The 16,680-nt window shown below is 46.5% G+C and overlaps 1 protein-coding gene and 1 long non-coding RNA gene across 8 annotated transcripts in view; one reads left to right on the forward strand and one right to left on the reverse strand.

Annotated features, from left to right (window-relative positions):
- The window catches only part of LOC132665954 (uncharacterized), a 131,838-nt gene extending 124,607 nt beyond the window's left edge, over nt 1–7,231 (reverse strand). The window contains exons 1-2 of one of the 2 annotated variants that reach the window (XR_009604370.3): nt 7,022–7,231; nt 6,839–6,922 (exon numbers count right to left, since the gene is read on the reverse strand). This is a non-coding gene — a long non-coding RNA (uncharacterized LOC132665954). Of the gene's footprint in view, nt 1–6,838 lie in introns of both variants that reach the window. The other variant, XR_013551236.2, reaches the window with a different exon arrangement.
- The window catches only part of SLC14A2 (solute carrier family 14 member 2), a 425,016-nt gene that overhangs the window by 334,209 nt on the left and 74,127 nt on the right, over nt 1–16,680 (forward strand). The gene's annotated exons all lie outside the window — the stretch shown is intronic.

A 16,680-nucleotide genomic window follows, 5' to 3' on the forward strand; every position in this document is an offset into this window, starting at 1 on the left:
TAAATCATGACTGTCATTCAGAAGAATTCCAGTTCTTCCATGTAGCTCCTGAGAACAGAATGAGGACCCCCAAAAGTGAGAAATGGAATGTAGATCTGGGCTCAGGAGGAGAGACAGCTTTCTGATCACTGGGGCTCTCTGAAAAAAGAGAGAATGGACTGGGGAGATGGTGGGCTCCTGGAAGGACCTGGGTCCAAGCTGGAAGTCAGCCAGTCAGAGGCACTGTTCAGGGGTCCCCAACTCACAGGGGCAGTTGAACTGGATGGCCTCTGAAGTCCCTTTTAAGCCTGGCATTCAGCAATTCTGTACACAGGGAACTTGGCATTGGATTCCTTCCTTTTGAAACCAGACTTTCTCCCACCTACTTGACTGGAGGTATTCTCTCCAATAAAGTCATCCTAAAGTCTGACATCTAAAAGTCTGCCATCCCCCAGGATGGAATAAGGAGAAATGGCCTTAAATCATGTGACTTCCATAGGACTTGTGAAAGCCTTTCCATCTTGTAAGGTTGGAGGTGGGGTTCACGTGCCAGAGAATGTTAGAGGAACACCTCTCTGGGTGATGTCTAAGGAGAAGGTGGGTAACCATCGGCCTCAGTGCTACAGATAAAGCAGTGTGGAGGCAGGGAGATGGAATTCATGACCTCTCCAAGTTCCTGCCAGCCCATTCCAGCTATAATTCTATGATAAAACCATTAGAGGGCCCAGAGGTGGTTTAGCCTCATTTCTCCCATTCTGGTGATAGAACACATTTTTTTTTAAACCCTATAAACCCTAAACCATAATTCTTTTACAGCAGAGGGAAAGACAGGACAGTCATGCATGGTTTGAAGCATAGGAGCTGCGGGGAGAGGTTAAAGGAAGAAGAAGGTTTGTTTAGATTGTGGTTGTCCTTTTCGTTCAGGTGGGAGTTGTGGGGGATGTTAAATGTGAAGTTTGATGCGAACAAAAGCAAAGCAAAAGAGAAAAAGGAATGTGAAAAAACTTAAACCTGCAGTTTTCTGATACACAGAAGGGAAACCCAAACTCGGCTCATTATGGCACACATTTATGGCAGATCATAACATTAAATTACAACTCAGCGGCCTCGGCCAGGACTGTGCAGCTCTTCCCATGTGCTTCCAATTTAGCGCGTTTGAAGTTGCCCTGGATATTTATTTGTAGGGGATTTACTGCGCAGAACGATTAAAGTTTGTTCTTGTTAGGAGTTTGGGGCTAGTTTGGGGGGTGGGGAAGACAGAAAGGGAGAGAGTCAGCTAGAGAGAGGAAGGGGGCTGCCAAGATACCCCGAATGAATACATGTATATGTTTTAAAGCACACACAAACACACACACAAGAGCCCTTTGTTTTCGACATGGTGAGGGTCCAACATCTCTGACTGTGATTTTGTTTATAGGAAATCCTTCATAATGCACGTTTAGTGTTTCCATATGGAATTCTCATAGGACATTTCCCCACACCACCCTCCCCCCTCCCCTTCTTTTATTTGGATAAGGCAAGAGAAAAGGGACTGTACATTCCAAAGATTCATAGTCATTCCGGATCAAATTCAATGGATTTTGGCAAGAGTTGAAAAACCCAGATGCAGGGCTTCAGCCTCCTGCTGAGCCGCCTCCAGCTGTGAGTGTCTGGTGGAGGCACTTTGTAAAATCATGAAAACCCTATTAAATTCGTGAAATATGATATACTGTCGTTTCAGACTAACTTTCCATTGAACTGTCCATGAAGAGAGAATTTGGTTAACTTGCCGAAGAAGGGGGAAGTGGCGAGGCTGGGGCAGGGTTGGGAGACAGGAGGCCCTATTGAGGGAAACAGAGAAGCGCCAGGAATTCTGAAGAGGTTGCAGATTTCTGTGTCTGGGTATGAGCGCTCCCTCAGACCCCAGCAGCACAAGGCTTTCTCAAGGTTTGACTCTTCCCAGGAAAGGGGGTGGTCACCATGATCCCTCTCCCTCTCAAGTTGCTGAGCTTCCAGCTGTTGTGACCGTTTCTCTGCTGGGATGATTGTTTCAGAGCACAGGAGACTCCAGCAATCCCTGGTGGATATTTAGACTCCACCCCTTGTTTCATAGCTGAGGGGCCAAGGGCAGCAGGAGGGAAGAGAGTGACTCCCCGCAAGGTCCAGCAAATTGAAAGAAAACCCACAGCTCCTCAATCCCAGTGTAGTTCTTTCTACCAAAGCACACCTCAGACACCTTCACTGGCTGCCCCAGATCAGAGCTGCTGACGACATGGGTTTTTTGCATGAACTCATAGGCCTAGACTACCCCCCAACCCCAGCTATGAAACAGTCTATCCTAAAGAAGTTGGACACTCTAAGTTCATTTCCTATTGGACTATAATTCACATCATAAAACTGTTGCATGTTTATTTTCAAACAGATCAGGGTGAGGGCTCCCTGGAGGTGAATTGGTTTTGTTTTCTGGAAACCTCCACAGGACATGGCAATTTCAGGAGCTCACATGTACATGCAGAGTTCACCTTGCAGGAAGCCAAGTGGGGCCCTTCTTCCCCAAACGTCTTGGCACCGTAGGGATCCAAAGTCCGGACGCCTGGAGTAGAAGGGCACACAGAACATCATGACTCACCTGTCATCCATGTAGTGGTCCCTGATATAGGAACATCACATGGTACAAGCAGCTGCATCTCTTGCCCAGTGTTATGTATAGAAAGAGATCAGAATAAAAGCTGACTTTGATTGAGGGCTTACAGTATGCTAAGGTGCTGTCTCGAAAGCTTAGCATGAGTTAAATCATTCCATCATAACAACAACCTTATGATATAGTGGCACCATTATCCCCATTTTGCAGATGAGAAAATTGAGACAAATTTCCCAAAGTCTTGTAGCCAACTAAAATCACATAATGGACATAAGCGACTGAGCCAGTAACTGAATCTCAACAATCAGGTTCTAGAGCCTGAGCTCTCAAACTGCCTGCCACCCTCCCCAACCCCACACCCAAACACACAGACCTAAATATCAATGTCAGAGGAGAAGGTCTTAACTCCCCTTCTTCTCACTCCCATTGGAAATATACTTTTTGAAATAAACAGCTCAGGCTTTCTCTTTACCCTTTTGAAATATAAATAGCCCCTGAGTGTGGGTGGCATTAAGTCACTAATACTCTAAGCCAAGGCTTCTCAAACTAAAATGGACATACAAATTGGCTAGCCATCTCGTCAAAATGCAGATTCTCATTTAGTAGGTCTGTGAAGGAGCCTGAGATTCCACATTTCTAACAAGCTTGCAGGTACTGCAGTGGTCCAAGGAGCACACTGAGTGACAAGGCTCTAGGCTATTTACCTGAGTGCTTTCCTCCACCAAAAGAGGCACCTATAAGAAGGCAGCCAGAGGGTCAAAGATGGCTCATCAATTTCACGGCTGTGATGGGGGTAGCCCTCCTCCCCCCACCATCAGTAGAGCCACTAGATTTCCAAGCTTCAAGTCTCAGGCATTGGGAGACCTGGGGAAGGTCTTTGGGGTCACAAGAAACCGTGGGATTGATATCTTTGCAGCAGCAAAGAGCAAAGCTCTTTGGACCAGAGAGTCCAGTATCTATACATCCCTGGCGGGGGCAGAAATAAGTGTATGGTGACCCTGGGGTCAGGAACAGTCAACGACAACATCTCTCTTACATCCTGCTGACCAAGAGGAACTGGCCCAGTGTGGCAGTTTCCACCTTCTTGCTGGGGAGTTTGGACAGACATTTCACCTTCCAGTTCCATTTGTTTGACATATAAAATGAGAGGATTGCACTAGATAATCTTTGAATCTCTCCCCTCCTTCCTATCCCAATCTATGAGTCTACAAATGCCTATACAATAAATAAAAATTCAGCCACTGTTCTGCACATCTAAATATTCTGATGTCCTTGTTGCCAACACCACATAGCAGGATATCAGACAGAACCCACTAACTTTCCAGTGGAGGCTGAACACCACAAACACAGCTCTCACAGGAACCTGGCTGCCCCATTCCTGGTCCCCCCTTGGGAAGCAGATGGAGGAGGCTGATTCCCCCGAGTAGCCAAGCATGCTGCCTGAGCCCGGAGACTGGAAGGCAGAGCCTAGTCCCCAGGGCTCTGTTTCACAGCCAAAACACACCGTGTTGTGTTCCTACCAGCTCTGAAGACCTCACACAGCCAAGAGAAATAGGCATTTAAGAGCAGAAAGGGGCAGCACTTGACCCCTGTCCTCTTTGGTCTGGCTCCCTCTGACAAGAGGACGCAAAGCACTGTGGCCTAGTGAGGGGCATGGTGGCCCAGTATAGCCAGCCCCACAGAGCTGGGCTCAAACCCCCAGGTCCCTGGATCTGAGCTGCAGACTCTCTAGCCTTTAATGTTACAAGTGTCTTTCCTTATAAGGGCTAGGCACAGAGTAACTGGGCCATAAAGTGAGACCATTCCTTTGAGTGACTGTTGATAATAAATCAGATACTCTCCAGATCTGTTCTCCAATCTGACAGAGTCCAAGAGACACTTGGAACCTGTATTGTGGAACAACTAAAGATCCAGGGTTAGAAATGCTTACAAGCCATCAATGTGTATCTATGTAATTCTAAATTTTTAGTAGGGGCGCCTGGGTGGCTCAGCCCATTTAATGTCTGACTCTTCATTTCAGCTCAGGTCATGATCTCACGGTTCATGGGTTTGAGCCCCACATCGGGCTCTGTGTTGTCAACACAGCAACATTAACACCACCCCATTCCCACCAACTTGCGCCTATACTCCTTCAGTAAATACTTTTGGAACTCTGACTGACCAGTGGAGAAGGCATTGGTCGGTGCAAAAAAGCACCTGCGGGGGAAATTTCTCAACAAATGAAGTATTCAGTATTGTTTCTTTTTGAAAATGTGATTTAAGTGAGGACCTTGAAGAGCAGAGCTCAGCATGCATGGGTGCAGGGTTAGAACAGAGTCAGGGCACTAGGGGGTGGAGGGAAGGGTGAATGCATTTGGATGGATTATTTGCCGGTAGAGGAGAGGTTTGAGAAGTACTGTGGTACAGACGAGTCAAGTACAGGGTACCAGGCTGGAGAACACAAGGACGCCGAGTATTAGGATCTGGCTGGGACAGTGTGAGTTTTAAAAATAAGACACATCAGAGAATATTGGACATTAGATACAAGGTTCAAGGGAACCAGGGCATGGCAGCAGGTGGAGCAGAGTGAACAGCCCTCCTCCAGTCAGAAAATGACACTGAGGTTTTTTCTACTAACTCCATGACTTGCTCACCGAGCTTTTTTTGGTCTTTATTTTGTCGTGAGGACAAGGTTTCGCTTGTCTCTTTCTTCTTTCCTCCCTGACACCCTCCTCTCCTCTCTCTCCTGGATCAATTGTTACCTCTGCCAACAGAAGGTGGTGGGACAGAGGGGAGGACCAAGGGGAGCGGGGTCGGTGATACAGACCCATACAACTCAGCACCACCTCCTCTATTCCTTGTAAAAATTGGGATAATATTACTAGCCTGATAGACTGGAAGCTGAACCAGATGTCTTCTAGTGTTCAATTCTAGAACTCTAGGAAACAAGCCAAGAACTCTACAGCCTAAGTCTTGCTACCAAAATGAGATTCCCACACATGGACCTCAGGGCATACCACTACTCTGACTCCACCTTGGGCAGCGGTCACACCCCACCAGAATAGGCTCCTTCCAGGTAACTGCCCAACACACACACACACACACACACACACACACACACACACACACACACCTAGATGTACACACAAATACACAGCCACGCACATACACACACACACACACACACATGCACATGTACACACACATACAGAGGCACAAGCACACACATGCACACACAGGCACAGACAGACACACACACAAATAGACACACATATCCAGATGTGCACACAGACACACACATGCACACACACAGAGACACATTTACCTACATGTGCACACACGCACATACGCACAAACACACACCCAGGTGCAGACAAACACACACATGCATGCACACAAACCCACACTTTCCTCCCCATTCTGTGAGATTTTATCCCCTCTCCAGAAATGAACACTTCTTTCTCCAAAACATAGCCCTTTCCTCTTTCCAAACCCTGCCCAGACTTTCAGTCTTCTGTGAAACCTTTCTGCATTAATCCTTAAAATCTGACCACCTTATTTATTCAACTGTCTACTCAACAATTTTATCTACTTGTGCAACCAGCTTTTTAAACTATTTCCTTTCATATGAAAATAATAGTATGCTCACAACCTTTCAGTGTGTTTTCATACCTATTATAGTACCAAACATAATGTTATGCAAAAAGCAGAAGCTCATTAAAAATGAGCTGAAAAAAATTATCTCCACAGTGTCTCTATGAGGAATTAAAAATAGTTAACATTTATTTTGCATTTAACAACATGGCCACCAGCACTGTGCTAAGCACTTTATATACAATATCCCATTTCATCAATAACCCTAAGATAGGCATTACAGATTTTTTATTTTTATTTTTTAAGTGTATTTATTTATTTTAAGATAGAGAGAGAGAGCACAAGCAGGGAAGGGGCACAGAGAGAGAGGGAGAGAGAATCCCAAATAGGCTCCACACTGCTAGCACAGAGCCCCATGTGAGGTTCGAACTCATGAACCGTGAGATCATGACCTGAGCCAAAGCCGGATGCTTAACTGACTAAGCCACCCAGGCATGCCTAGATTTTTTATTAAAAAAAAAAAAAAAAAAAAAAAAAGCTGTGGCATAGAAGATTCTAGAATATAAGACAGTCTGATTTCAAATGCCACACTTTTGCCACTGCACAAAACTGTCTTTCCATTTAACCATTAACTACACTGAGACACACAGACATTAAGTGAATTACCTGAAGTCACGTGGTTGGGGCTAGAAACCAGGCACTCTCCACTGAGCATCACCACCTCTTTCCAGCTTGGCAATTGAACTCTTCCTTCCATGTGAGAGAAGTGTATACATGAAACAGCAAGGACTTTAAAGCCAGGCAGAGCCTCAGTTTCACCTTTTGTAAAAAGAAAATAGCAATAATTACCTAGCCAGGTTGCTGTGGGGGTTAGGACCAAAGAAGACCACGCATTTCCTGGCACAGAACTAGAGCTAGCTTTCAGCCTCTTCTCTCCTCCGGTCTCCACCCGCCCCCCTTCCCACACACTGCAGCCTGTGGGCAGTGTCCTTGTTCCGTCTGCCTGACCTCGTCCTTGAGAGCCAGTATCAGACCAAGCAGGCTGCCCTAAGCATACTCATTAAGAAGGTTTTGTCCCCTGACAATCATGAAGACACTGCAGAAATGGGATCACAGAACTTGTGTTGCTCATGCTTCATGGAGGCTCTCCTGCTGAGTAGTACAGATTCCATCCAAGAAAAAGACAACCACCCATTGTGGATGGGAGGAAAGCATCTGCTCCGGAAGGTCCCCCTTCCCCTGTTCATAGGGAACCTCTCCCCATCAGCCCTTCCATAAATTCTACCTGTGCACTCCAGTTGCCCTCTCCTGTCTTGCTATGGTGGCATGAGGCTAAATTAATTAATGTGTGTAAACCATGTGGAAATGTTTGGCTTGCCAAGTGCTCTTGATAGGTTTGAAATACTATTGGAAGCAGTGGAAATTGGCACGGCTATCTGGAGCAAAATTGATCTCACCCCCAGGACTCCTGAGATTGACTTTGGTTAATGGAGGCATATGCAGATAGAGCAGGATAGTCATTAAAAAACACTATGGATATATTTCAAGCCCTTACTGGGGAGCAAGGAGACAGAATTAAAAGGGAAAGAAAGACACCAGCATAGGGATTCTCCTGTGATGCATCAGACCCAAAGGGAATTGCCCAAGGTTAGGACAAGAGAAAGGGGATACCTACTAAAGTGAGGCACATGGGGCTGGGTGGGTTTGGGTCTCTCTGAGAGGCAAAAATCCAGTCCTAAAATTATGGGTGCTTGTATTTGTGAGCACTCAGAGGATGGGCAGGTACATAATGCCCTTCCCTAAACAGACTCCTCTTTGCTTCTGCGACTCCATCAGCTCCTGAAAAAGGAGGAAGGGGAAGAAGTACCCTAGCCTGGGGCAGGACTTACTGGAGGGAACCAAGAGACCTGCCTCAGGCAAGGGGCTGGGCTTGGTTCTCTCCTAGGGGTTGTATCATCAGAGGTCAACCAGAAAAGCAGAACCAGTAGAAGATAATACATAGTACATAAAGAGATTTATTGCAAGAAACTGGCTTATATGATTGTGGAGGCTAACTTGGCAGGTCCAAAATCCACAGGGTGAGCTGGAATTCTCAGGCATGGGGTGAAGCTGTTGTCCACAGGCAGAATTACTTCTTTTCTCAGGAAAGCTTTAGTTCTGCTCATAAGGAATTTCAACTGATTGAATCAGGCCCACCCAGATCATCCAGGATCATCTTCTTAAAATCAGCCAATCATGGACTATTATCACATCTACAAAATGCCTATGTACCAACACCTACATCGGTACTTGAGTAACTAGGGACATAGCCCAGCCACACTGACAGGCTAAACTGCCCATCACAACTGCTCTGTCCTCCCGCCACTCAGCCCCCACCTCCTCTACTGTCAGACCCACCCACCTCCTACTGAAGCCTCCCCATCTCACATGGTTGTCCAGTGTCCCAGTCCTCCAGGAATGGCCCTGTGGGTGTCTGCCAGCCAACCCTATCAAAACCAGGTCTCCAAGATAGAGTGTTTGCATGGCTTCTGTCATCACTTTTCCAGCAGGTGCCTGAAATAGCCTCCCACCTGCTATCCCTGCCTCCAAATCCTCATTGTCAGGAGAGTGTATTTCTAATCTCTACACCTGGTCCATCGCTTTGGGGGCTAAGACTCCTTCAGCAACCACCCACAGGGTTCCTATTGAATCATGCTTTCCTCAGAGTGGCGTCTAGCCCACCTTCTCACCTGCCCACACTCCCCTCTGTGCTTCTGCGTTTCCTGGAACTGACCACACTGCTCACCTCCATGCCAAGGCCCATGTTCTCCTCTGACCTTCACCCATGTCTTTGCCTCCTCACTGAGGACTAGCTCCCCTGGTGAGAGAAGCTCCCTCTCTGGGCCAGAACTACCTGTCTATCATCTGCCCCCACTGCAAACTGACCATCGCACCTCTGCCCCACTAGCGCCCATCCCGATGTCCATAGGGCTGACTATGTGTGTCCTGCAAATGCTGGCTCAGTTCATGGACAAAATACACCAGCAGGGTTTCCCCAGCACCTTGTGTTAGCTTGGCTCCTCATGCTATTCCTCTGCCTATAGTTCCGTTGGAAATTTATTGGGGGTAGGGAGTGGTTTTTTCTTATCCCTCTCCCTTCTCTGTCTTCCAGTTTGAGAACTGTTTTGAGCAATGATACTGTCATAATAGTTTATGGTATACAGAAGTTATGGCTTGAGGTATTGAGGCCCATTTCAGGAACTGAAAAAAAAAAACCATAGGATAGTGCAGCCAAGAGGGTAAGGCAGGCAGGGCAAAAAGCGGGGCTGGACACTGGTCTAAGGAGTGGCCATTGACCCTGAAGACTGCAGGGAGCCTTCCAAGGGTCCTCAGCAGGGCAGGGACAGGCTAAAGTCCATCTTAGGAGTACCCTCCATTGGCAACAGGAGGAGGGGCTAGGAGACCAGCCACCTGGCTGTTTCTAGAATGCACTTCAGAGGAGATGAGGGATAGAACTAGGCAGAGGCCAGAAGAGGAATCACCAAGATTTCAGGATCCAAATCTAGGGTGAAAATAGGAAACCTGCCCATACAGACAGATGTTCAGACATTTTTAAAGGACAAATTACTTTACAGCCCCAGACTTTAATTCGTTCATTCAGTAAATATTATTTGAACACGTAATTTGTTAGAAGCCTAGAGATTTGACAGTAAAACAAGGTTCCTGCTTTCAAGGAGCTTCATCCCAGTGGGAGGGAAGGACAGGAAACAAATGGGGGTGTGCCAGAGTGTCAGATGGTGGTAGTGTGCTGTGGAAAGTGACAGGTAAGAGAGATGGAAAGTCAGTGGGGGATGGGGTGCTACAGTAGAGGGGTGTCTGGAGAATACCTTTCTGAGGAACCATGACTAACCAGGAGAGGGTGGTCTACGCAGAGGGAGTGGCACATGCAAAGATCCTGGAGCAGGGGTGGATTTAACATGCTCTAGGCAGAGGAGAAGATGATGTCAGAGATGTAGCCAGAAGTCAGGTGTGGAGGCCAAGCAGGAGGCAGAATGACTTCAGCTTGTGTCTACACAAGCTGGGCAGTCTCTGGAGAGGTCTTCAGCAGGGAAGGGACTCGTGCTACGTATTCAAAGGACCACTCAGGTTGCTCCAGCTGGACTGAGGCAGGCACAGGAGGAAGCTGAGACACATAAACAAGGAGAAGGATGATGGTGCCTTAGGCTCTGCCACTAGCAATGAAGGCAATGAGAAAAGCCAATTCCAGATGTAATTTACAGGTGGAACTAATAGGAATTGCTGCTACATTGCAGTGTGGGGTGTGAGAGAGAGTCTAGAGCACTTGGGTGAGGGTGTCTGAGTCCATTCCAACTGCTGCAACACAAACCATTGACTGGGATGGGGGGCTCATAAACAACAAACATTTATTTCTCACAGTTCTGGAGCCTGGGAAGTCCAAAATCAAGGCGCCCCAGATTTGGTGTTCGTTCTTTGTTCATAGACAGCTATCTTTGCTGTGTCCTCACATGTCTCTTTTACAAGTGCACTAATCCCATTCGTGAGGGCTGCACTCTCTTGACCTAATCACCTCCCAAAGACTCCACCTCTTAATACCATCACATTGGGGTGTAGGTTTCAACATATGAATTTGGGGGACACATTCAGTCCATAGCAGTGAGTGACAGTCTCTCTTACTGAGACTGGGGACCTCAGGCTGATCAGGTTTGAGGAGGTGCAGGCTAATCAGTATGTACCCAAGCAGAGGTACCTGACACATCTCACATCTTTACTTTTTTACTAAACAGGCCACCCCCACATTCACACAGCATTTGTGGCTCACATATACCATGGAGACCCTGAGACTCAGAGCATCCTCAAGTGCCTTCTGAACTCAGCAGGGGTTTGCAATTCAGTGTGCATTTACCCACATGGGTTATCTCTGTCACTCTTTACCCATCATAAGGTATTATACTCAGAGCCTCCTCTTTCCTGTTTGAAATGATCTCCCTGCGGAGAGATAGACAGAAAAACATCTGAGATATGGTGGCTTAAAAGAGGTGGGGATGGGGAGGAAGCAGAACCTCATTGCTGTGGGGGTGGGGTGGGGAGGATTCAATGGACTGCTCCTCACCTCCCTCATTTCTCCCACAGTCCTCTTGGGTGGTCGGTATTGGCAGGGCCACGTTATGACTTGTGGGGACCCTAGGCACTCAGCTTTCATAGGTCTCTTTCTCCATAAAAAAATATTAAAAATTATATTTTATGACCACATTGGTATTGAGATGAATATAATGCAGGCCGGATTATATGTGTTTTTTCTTTCTGATTTTAAAGAAATTAAAGCAATGTTGTGGTCCTGAAAACTATCATGGGCTCTGGGCACAGTGCCTGTTGTGCCCAATAGAGAAGTGTCCCTGGGTATAGGAACGGAAGAGGGTGGGTCTGGAGCAACAGCGGCCATCAGGAGACCTGGGCCCCTGTCCTAACTCCTGAACAATAAGCTATGAGATCTCTGATCAGTGTCTCCACCTCACAAGGCCTCCTAATCTCTCCAAGGAGGGGTGGAACTTGACCATCTCCTGGCCGCCTTCTAAGCAACAACTCCCAAGGTTCTAACTAAAGCATGCAGACCTCGAGCTTCATTTTTTAGCTTTCTGACCCCAAGGGAAAGCTCTTCCTCCCCCCTCCCGCCCCACCCCACTAACTACAATATTAAACTTGTTTTCCTTTCTGGATCTCCTTCTCTCATCAAATCATTTGCTGGTGTGTGCAGCCACTGATTTCCAAAAAGCGGCCATAAAACCATAATGAGTATGGAGATACCAATGTGAAATGACAGAGAGAAGGCCATAAACATTCAAATAAATATATAAATATAAACAAGTCTATAAACCAAACCCGGGAGGTATTTTAAACGCATAATGTAGCATTTATATCTCTTACTTTGCGCAGCAGAACTTTCAAAGGAAATTCATTTAATTCTATTGCTCACACCCCTAACCCCCATCCAGGAGTAATCGCTAATAACCAGCACAATTACCGCCTCCCTCCTGATGGAGAGTTCATTTCAGAAGCTCGTTCTTGAATTCATTATCATGCTGGAAATGAGTTGAATCACAGCGGATGTGACCACATGACGATCCCCCTGCTTCCTTCCAGTTGGGTTCAGCGAGATGCCTGCTTCAGCCCTGGCCCCTGCCAGCCCTATTGCAAAGGGAGCTGCCTCTCTGTGCCTGGCCCGATTTAAAGAAGCTTGTCAGGAGTTAGGAAGAGGGCACATGACTCTGCTTTATTATGGGCTTGATGGGTGGAGGGACACCGCCCACCTTGCTTAGAGCATGGCTGTGGCCCTCCCTCTCCAAAGGAAAGGAACCTAACCATGGCTCACGTGTCCTGCCAGGAAATGGCCAAGAGTGAACTGAGCAGCACCACGCATACACTGGCCGTTTCCACTGCTTCCAGGTCCTCATTCGTCCAGTCCTCGACAAGCCCTGGGGTAGTTCAGGGCCAGATACAGATTTAATGGAGCCTTTGTTTAAAAAGCAGGGGAAGGGTGTCTGGGCGGCTCAGTTGATTAAGCGTCCAACTCTTGACCTCAGCTCAGGTCTTGATCTGAGGGTTGTGAGTTCAAGCCCTACACTGAGCTCTGCCCTGGAGTGTGAAGCCTACTTTAAAAAAAAAAAAAAAAAAAAAAAAGCTGGGGAAACATGCAGTTAAGGGTACTAAAATATAAAACTTTTTTCATTCTTCCTTGGGTGGTTTCCTCTGCACCCTCACCACCACTCCCTCCCTCTCTCTTCTTGACCTGTCATAACCTATCATGATGTTTTTATCTGCTATTTAATGATGCGGTCCCAGAAGTGCAGGGATTCTTGCTAGGTGAGCACAGACTCTCACTGCACAAGGCCCCACCCAGTGACTAAGTGTACACACAAAAGATCCACTCTCTGCAGGTTTCCCTCCCACCAGCCATCAGATTGCCACACTGAGCCCCAATCAAAGTTGGAGAGTTAAGCCGGGGGTCTCCCCTTCCCACAAGCCCTCCAGCCCAGCCCACTGTGAATGCATGACCCCCAAGGGACTGCAATCTATATGCCAGGTTCTGCTCAGTACCAGGAATGGGCCAAAGTGCTGCAGGGTGTATCACCTAACTCCAACCCTCCCCACACCTGTGCGCACCTGAGCACAGAGGGTAGCAGCAGTCCCAGGGTGAGGGGCCAGGAGGAAGAGGCCCTGGGCACCTAAAGGCAGTTGAGAACAGGAGAGGCAGCAGAAGGCAGGACTGAGTATAAGCCAAGGATCCAAGTCACCCCCATTCATGGTCCACTGACCTATCAAACTTCATATATAAAACACAATGTTAGGATTTTGAACAATTGAATATGTTTGAATTATTAAGAATTTCAAGATGGTGCTTGTGGAGCATCAAACCTCAAGCCTGGGGCCCTTTTAAGCACAAGACTATATACAATTGCACTGGTCACATGCCCATGAAGCCAACTCTGGGTAGATATTACCACAGTCCTAATTTTGCATATGGGTGGTCTCAGGCCCTATAATTAGCCCAAGGCCATGATGCTGGGAAGTAGGGAACACTAAGACTCAAACTGCATAATCTGGCTCCAGAACCTCATTCTTTACCATTTCCCCAAGCTGTACCTCATTCCAGTAAACCTGGCTGCCTCCCCTCAGGGTGATCAGCACAATATCACATGGTCTGGTGGAAAAGGCAAAAGAGAGTATGCACCCCAACCTGCACCATATGCTGACTCAACCAGCCACTGGCTGTGTGTCTTTGGGCAAGTCATGTAGCCTCTCTGAACTTTAGCCCAATCTGCCACCTGAGGGGCACTGTGAAGAAAAAATTTGAAGTAATAAAGGTACACTTATGGGGAAGCACCTGTCTTACCTAATACATATAAGACAAGTAGGAAAGCCTGACCATAACTGGACCTCTCAACCATCTCCTTCTTTCCCAGGCTTTTCCCCACCCCTCTGTAGGCAACGGACTCTGACCCTGAATGTCCAGAGAGGACAATGCACATGCTTTGTAATATAACTACTCTGTAGCCACACAGTAAGAAAAGGACAGGCTGGGCCAGTTCCACCATTCAGGTTTCTAAAGGATGTAATATTTTATGGGTCTATGTACACCTGCTTTGAGTTCATCATCTTAATTGCAATGGAGATTTTTTTTCTTATATGCATACAGTCCATCGGGCTAGCTCTCTCCATTGATGATCCAGGACTTCCCCTGCCCAGCCGACATTTGCGCCACTGCGTAGATGTTTGCTGAATGAAGTCATCAAAAGTCTACATGACGTTTTTCCTCAAATGAACTCATCAGATTGACCCAGTAGTAAGCATTGAAAGTAAGACTGAACTATTAGTAAGCATTGACTTAAGGGACCCAAAACTGTAGTAAGGCAAGAAAAAGCCTTAGGGACCCTCAACCTTTATGTCTTTTCTGCTGAACTAGAGTGACACGTGCTTCCTCAGACAAGCTTGGGAGCTTTCCTTTGGCCTCATCATAGAAGCTTCTGCTTTGGCAAGACTGGCTGAAAGATCTAAACAGTCAGAGCCTTTGCATTGGCCACTCTAGTAATTTATGCCAGCTGAGGGCGTGCATGGCCATGCGTGATGCCCAAGGGCCCCCCCATCTCTCCGGGATCCAGGGCCTGCTCGAGGAGTGCTAGTTCACTGCCCTGACCAAGCCAAACATATTTGACAGAATTTCAGCTCTCAACTTCAGCCAAGAGAGTTATTTCATTAACTAATGGCCATAGATGAGGGGCGCTTGGGTGGCTTGGTTGGTTAAGCATCTGTCTTCAGCTCAGGTCATGATCTCACGGCTCATGAGGTCAAGCCCCACATCAGGCTCTGTGCTGACAGCTCAAAGCCTGGAGTCTGTTTCTGATTCTGTCTCTCTCTCTCTCTCTCTCTCTCTCTGCCCTTTTCCTGCTCATGCTCTCTCTCTCAAAAATAAATAAACATTAAAAAAAAATTTTTAAGGCCATAGATGAGCCATACGATGGTCAGTGGTTGTTAGAAACATGTGTACATTGCTCAGTACAGCGCCTGGTTCATAGTAAGTGTTTGACCAAAATGTCAGTCCCTGACAAATGTAATCTCTCTTGGGGAGGCTTAGGGAGCAGCATGATTTGTCACTCCTTCCGTGGGGGGATTGGAGGCTATTTGCCCTAGAAAGGGACAGTATGAGAGCTGGACACCCTGATAAAGGGAGGACAGAGGTGGACAAAGGAGTTTGAAGCATGGCGGGAGCAGGGATTATGGAAAACTGAAAACCCCTTTTACCTCCTGCTCTACTTTCCCATGGTCTGGCTCTAGAAACCTCAGGAAGAGAGTATAGTATGAGGTCTCTGGTGTAATGTGAAAAACATCTCTACTCAGAATCACTTCCACTGCTTTCACTTTCCCCCAGAGACCATGTAATTGTAATGGGCACATAAGTTGGTCTTTCCTGAACAAACTCAGGTTCTTACAAGAGATCAGAAGACACAAAATATCACTCAGGTCCTTTCAAAGAAATCCCCTCTTGGATCACTTATTTCTTGAGGCCAAACAGCTTGTACTTCCTCATTGTAAAATGCAGACATTTGAGTGCTTTCTCCAGAGCAAAAATTGGTTGACACTCCCCACTGATGAATTCAAACATTTTGACTTGAACTCATTCAAATTCCCGTCAATGTAGTCAATGGATGTCACATCAAATATCTGTCAGCACAACCAGACAAGTCGATTAGACACCTGGTCTTTTTAGTCAGCTAAACTTGTTATTTCTGAAAACAAAAATAAAAAAAAAAAATGAAGATAAAAGTAACCTATCAATTTAGTTAGCGACTAATAACTTCTATCAAAAAGTACATTTTTGTCGAACTACTTTGATTTTTTTTCCCCACTGAATCTACTAAATCAATCAGTTGTGTGTGGGGTGGGGAGGATATTGACCAGATGTACAGCTTGCTGAACAAGCAGGGAGGTGAACATCAGAAATGAAATCATCAAAGAGATTCCATCAGAACGGCCACTGCTCAATCATCCACAATAACAATGAGGAATGGGATCCTGCAAGATGTATGACAGGTAGTCCCTAATCAGGACAATTTGCTGCACTGAAGAGCATTTTTCTATTCTTTCTAGAAATTCACCTTCCTGTCTCGTTTGTCCATAATTGATAAGAAAATGGGTGTGATTGCCCAGGGAGTTCTGATTTGTGTCCCCAATTGCCTGTCAACCATCAACAAGCTCATGGCAGTTTCACGGAAAACTGAAAGTTGATTGTATTTATTTGGGGTCCCTTGAGTGTTATATTATACTGAATTAATTCTGAAAGATATGATGCCTTCCCAAGTCCAGAGGATTATGATGAATTCAGTGTTTGACACAGTCTATTTTAGACCTGAACTAAAGAATTAAAATCAGTTTCTTTGTTTAAACTGAAACCCTTCAACCTGGCCTTTGGCACCCTCATTCTCTACCTTTACTCTTTTCTCAAGCCTCACCTCACC

Source organism: Panthera onca, chromosome D3, assembly GCF_046562875.1.
Source record: "Panthera onca isolate mPanOnc1 chromosome D3, mPanOnc1 haplotype 2, whole genome shotgun sequence".
Taxonomy (NCBI): domain Eukaryota; kingdom Metazoa; phylum Chordata; class Mammalia; order Carnivora; family Felidae; genus Panthera; species Panthera onca.